The sequence below is a fragment of the Girardinichthys multiradiatus genome, chromosome 6, assembly GCF_021462225.1.
Source record: "Girardinichthys multiradiatus isolate DD_20200921_A chromosome 6, DD_fGirMul_XY1, whole genome shotgun sequence".
Lineage (NCBI taxonomy): Eukaryota > Metazoa > Chordata > Actinopteri > Cyprinodontiformes > Goodeidae > Girardinichthys > Girardinichthys multiradiatus.
The window spans coordinates 21243668-21249772 of NC_061799.1; positions in this window are offsets into that span (position 1 = coordinate 21243668).

Here is a 6105-nt window from a genome sequence, read left to right on the forward strand (position 1 = left end):
AAAGTAATTTAGAACAACTGAGACTAAGAAATTTTTTTTATACGATATGTATTAAATTTAGGTGTTTTAAACCAAATTCTGAATATATAAATATATAAAAAGTTATAATTATCTTTTCATGTATAGGTTTTACTGCCTAAAGTGTTTAAGCCCGTTGAAGATGCCTACATGAAACGTTTTATTACCTATCTTAAAGGTACTTTAGTCTCATGATTTTTTTGCCACACACACACACACACACACACACACACACACACACACACACACACACACACACACACACACACACACACACACACACACACACACACACACACACACACACACACACACACACACACACACACACACACACACACACACACACACACACACTCCGTCACCACTAAATCATAAATATATCCTCTTTCATAAACACTCCTTTCGGACAAATTCCTGCTCCCCGGTGGCTCCTTCACACCCTGTAATGACTAAAACAGAGAGGCTGTAAATTATAGAAGCTTGGCAGCCCTCAGACACATAGGGACATCAGTCACTGACATGGCTGCACAGAGCTCAGACGGCTTTGGGCTCCAACTGCCAGGCAGAGATGAAAAACACTGCTCACCCAGTGGGTAGAGTGCCCAGAAGGTTAAACAAATCACAAGTACATTTTTATCATTCCCCACTGTTTTTTTTCTCTCGCTTTCCCCCCGAATTTTAGGAATCAGGTGTGCATCTGTTTGTGTCATTCATGGCACAGCCATAAACAAAGCATTTTTGTGTTTTTGTGCTACAGTGTGCTTCTAATGTATTTTTTATTTACATTTCAGCTTGTTTGTTTGCATTTGTTTAGGATCAGTTTACTTGTTGAGCAAGATGAGATCAAGGTGGGATTAAATTTCACTATATTCTTTACTCTGAAAAAAAAAAGGCTTGTTTCTTTCTTTTACAAGTGCTGTCAACTTGTAAGAGTAAAAAAAAAAAAAATCCAAAAGAGCCAAAGGGGCTGCTTTGGAACAAAGTGTCAGTCAAGCAGCTACACACTGGAGACAACTTAACCTCTGACCCCAACACTCTTTGAAATGAGTAGACTGCTTGACCAGAGCTGACAACAATCCAAGCATCTCTGCAGCTTTCAACCTCCAAATTAAAAGTGAAAGGAAGAAGAACAAAGACGATGGGCAAAAAAATATAAAGATTCAAAATAAGAAAAGTATTAATGGAGAGATATTTAGGGTCAGAATATTTGTTGAGAGGTAACTGGCTAGTATTAGTTTCTGTCTTACTAAACAAAATATGTTTCTGTGTGTGCTTTTATCATATTTTGCATGCAACAGGACAGAAAATAGGTGGGCTTTATCTCTGAAATGCCACCTTATCAAGCCACTTAAAGAGTGAGTGGCTCACAGCATGCCTTTCCTAAAGCGGTGAGTGCCTCCCTCCACCCCTACCGTTTGCTGTCCATTTTCAGTCGCCGATGTTAATTTCTCTCCATATCTTTTAGTGTTATTTAGCTTCTTTGAAAATTTTCTTTTCATTTCAATATGAAGATTATGAACCGGACCCTCCTGCTTGCTCTGCTTAACCGATGCAAGCAAATTCTCCATGACACAAATCTTGACATCCATGATGCGGGAATGAACAGGACTTTTTCCAACACCACCGTGAGTCCTCTTTCCAACACTAATCCAGCATTTTCCACCTCTACCTCAAGGGAGACTTATGACAATGCTTACTTCTATATACTTTTTGTAATGGTCTTTTACTCCTTTCTTGCCATGACACTTTTTAAGTGCTTCATAGGTAGCGATGAAGAGAAAAAGGATCCCTATGAAGAGTTCATAGGAACAAGGCGGCCGTCAAAACAAACATTAAACGCAGGCCACATGGCCGAGAAGTTTCACTTTGAAGAGGAGAGCAGCCTGTGAGCCACAGGCTTTCTGAGGAAAAGCAGAGGAGGGGTATGGGTGCATATGGGGAATGTTTTGACAGTCACCAAGCCAGAAAAACGTCAGGCAAGACCTGCTAGGGATTTTGCAAAATTTTCACTAACTTCATTTTCCCCTTTTCTCCCCCTACCCCTTCCTTTTGCCAACTGACAATCAGGAAAAGCATGCAAGTGTGGCCAGTCGGCAGGCAGAGGGGAGACATCCGCCTCTGATCATCTGAGAGAGGAATGGAAACATGCAGAAGTGTGGGTCAATGGTGGGTCGGAATCTCCTCCTGTGAGGCCCAATCAGGATCAATAACACCGGGGCCCTCAACATGCACACTCTGCAGGAAACAAGGAATAACATATACTGTATGAATGTGTGTGTGTGTTTGGTGTCTGAGTGTAAAAAGTGTAAAAGTTAAGCTGCAATATAATTTAAATTTGAACACATACAGTACATTCTGAAAGTGTTGAAACCTCTTGAACTTTAACGTTTTTACGTTTTTATCGCATAAAAACTTTTAATTTATATGTATTTTATTGAGATTTATATGATAGACCAAAGTGGAAGGAAAATAAGTGGCTTTCAATTTTATTTCACAAATAAAAATCTTAAAAGTATGGTGTGCACGTATACTCAGCCACCGATTCATTACTTGGTAGAACCACATTTTATAGACATCAATCTTTAAGTCCTGCAGTAGTTTTCAATTGGATTTAGGAATGGTCTTTGACTGGGTCATTCTAGCACAGCATTATGCTCTGATCTTCAACCTTACAATGGAGCTCTAGCAGTATGTGTAGGCTTGTTGTCCTGCTGGAACATGAACCTCTGCCATGGCCTCGAATCTTTGTAGTGTCCTCTGCATCCTTTTTGTTCTTGCTACTCTTCTATTAAGGCCACTCTGTGGAGTTTAAGACTATCATAATAGATTCTTCCACCTGAACCGTGGATTTCTGCAGGTCATCCAGAGTGACCAGTGGCCTCTTGGCTGTTTCTGATTAATGATCTCCTTGCCCAGCCTGTCTGTTTGGATAAACAGCCGTGTCTTAGTAGGTTTGCAGTTGTGCCATACTCTCTCAAATTTCCATGGATACAACAGTGCTATCTGAAATTCAATGTTCTGTACTTATATGTAGTTTAAATTACACTCAAATGAACTCAATTTACTAAGTAGGTGACTTCTGAAGCCAAATTGTTGCACTGAAATGTAATTAGGTGTATTGGATTAAAAGGGGCTCAATACGTATGTATGCCACTCCTTTCCAACTTGTATGAATGAAAACCAAGGACTATTTTCCTTCTTTGCAAATATGCAGTACTAGTGTACGTTTATCACATAAAATATATTGACGTTTGTGGGTATGTAGCTAAACAAAAAAGAAATTGAGTGGTTTGTATACTTTGCAAGACAATGTAAAACAGAAATATTACTCAAAAAGAGAAATGAAAAAGCCTTAAAACAAATTAGGTTTTAAGCACTTTTTAACAAAATGCACAGTTGACTTTTTCAAACTAAAATGGCATCACAGCCCTACATTGATTCTAATGAAAGACAAAGCTCAGCAGTAGTAGTATAATTCCTTTGCCATTACATTGTAACTGATCTGCAGTGAGTAGATGCACAGTTAAAGATCCCTTCAACCCTACAGTGACCCCATCAGAGGTAACTTTACAAAGTTTTAGCGAAATGTGAACCCAGAACCCTTGCTGCAGAATTAACTTCAATTGAGTAGTGGCTTGTTGTGAGGAAGATTTTTCAAGAGAACACACGCTTCTTATTTGTGCAATAAATTGCAAAGGTTACCAAGGCAGAGAGAGGGTGGATGCTTCAGATTAGCTCTTCACTCTCTCAGATGCACAAGACATTGGTGTGATTTGCACAATTAAATCTCCTGGGGGTGGGGGGGTTAAAGGTGGACCTGGACAGACAATACTGCTCTAATTTGAACTATCCTCTTCTGCCGGTCCCTGAGGCTGCGGGAGCCTGTTTTTGCTTCACCATTTATAATTAAATTTTTGCCTCATCCTCCTCCTGTGAGGCGCAGGGGTCAGCATGTGTTTGCACAGCACCCCATCACCCCCTGCCCCCCTCCCACAAAGAAAACTTTTTTTTCTGATCAACTATTCCCTAATATTTCAAATGCCAACATTGTTTAATTATCTGATCAGAAATTGTGCATACATTCAAACTAATTTAAAAAAATAGGTGAGATGCAGGCATCTTCCATCCCCTTTTCAACTGCATTTAATGTTAAGGGTGTAGAGAGCATTTTACATAGCAACTGGTAATTGGTGTTGAATTTGTTTTTTGAATTAACTTAGTTATTCACTTACAATAAATTAAACATCCAACTTCACAACTTTATTTAATGTAGGTGATTTATGTAAGCTAATATGAATGTAAATTGATTATTATTTTAGATGTCTGAATAAAAAATGCCTTTTATATCGCAGACTTTAATTTAGTCTTCATCTGTTTATGATCCATTTTCTAACTACTGCAGGAAACTAAAGATATGCTGCCATCTGCTGGTCGAAATATGATATAAAAACACTGCAAAGGTGTGAGTGCTCAGGTTTTAGAGACCGTCAATGCAATACTATAGGTCACCAAATTACTTATCCTATACCTAACTAAACAGCTTAAGCTACTAAAGAGCTCAAGCAACATATTAAACAGGCTCTGGATTACCAGTTACCAACAGACTTGGTGTCCTAACTGGTCGTTAAATTGTAAATCAAGTTTACTTTACATGATTGTACATTCAAATTGACAACAACCCCTATGCAATAAATATATATTTCCAAATATATTTTGTGTCACTATATGAAACTGATATTTTAAAACATATACTGAATTATATTTTTCAATATATTACAATATATTGAAAAATACATAAGGAATTGCTGGTTTTTATTTTAAAATATATGGCAGTATATTTATATTTGGCTATATCATGTATCTTTAAATTTAATAATGCACTTTATATGCAAATTAGTGGTGTTATATATATTCCAATTTAAATTAGAAAATTAAATTAGATGTTCTTGTTTAATTTGATATGCTTGATTGTCAGAGTGCAGCTTTCACAGCTCTGCAGGAGAAAAAGCTGGGATAAATACTCTGGGAGAGGAGAAACTTGTTGAATATGAGCAAAAGGCTTTTGTGATACTGACAATGCAATATGCAAATTAACGTCTCAGAAATCCCATCTTTGTTACCCCCTACACAGATACTTTTAGGCTGAGTGTCACAGACTGGAAATCTGAAACAATGTAATTCTTGCATGAACCCACCTTTGTTCTTTCCCAACCCAATTCTGTTATTGTGATTGACTGACTAATTTCTTTCTTGATCTGGCAGTGTTTTCTTTGTTTTTGTAGAATGTTGCCGTAGAGTGTTGCCACCTTCTGGATAGGATGAGACACTTCTTAATTCTGTTGCTTTCTTATACCAATGTTTTGTAACATGTACAAGAAAATGGTAAAAAGCTTGATTTGGTACTGATGAGCATGTCAGTATAAATGGATCAACATCCATTCAAGTGATAAGTATACTATAAAATGTATAAATAAAGGAAGAATGTTACCAAAAGAGTGAAAATATTTCTTTAAGATTTTATGTAGCTCATAAAATTAAAGCATGTGTATGGCAAATACAGTTCTGCAAGTAGTTTTCCTGTTACAAATTCTTCTGTTTTTGCATTTTTGTCAAAACTAAATGTCTCAGTGCATTAAACTAATTTAAAACTATCAGATGAAATAACCTGTGCAATTTCAAAAAGCAGTTTTCAAATAATTTAATTTATCACAGGAAAAACAACAAAAACAACCTGATGCTATATGGAAAATTAATCACTTCACTTGTTAAATCATGAAATAATTATAATAAACCATTTTTTATCAGTTTAGTTTAATTAGCCACACACATATCTGACTGCCACACAATCTGTACAATCAAGGAATCACCTATATAGAACCTGTCCAACAACATAAAGTAGGCTAAAATATCTAAAAAGCAACACATTATGCCCCAATCTAATACAATTAAAAAATAGATAAAGTCGATTACATCAATCATTCTGGGAAGGGTCACAAATCCATTACTAAGACTTTGTGACTCCTGCAAACTACAATGAAAAACATCACCCACAAATGGAGAAAACATGGAACAGTGGTGAACCTT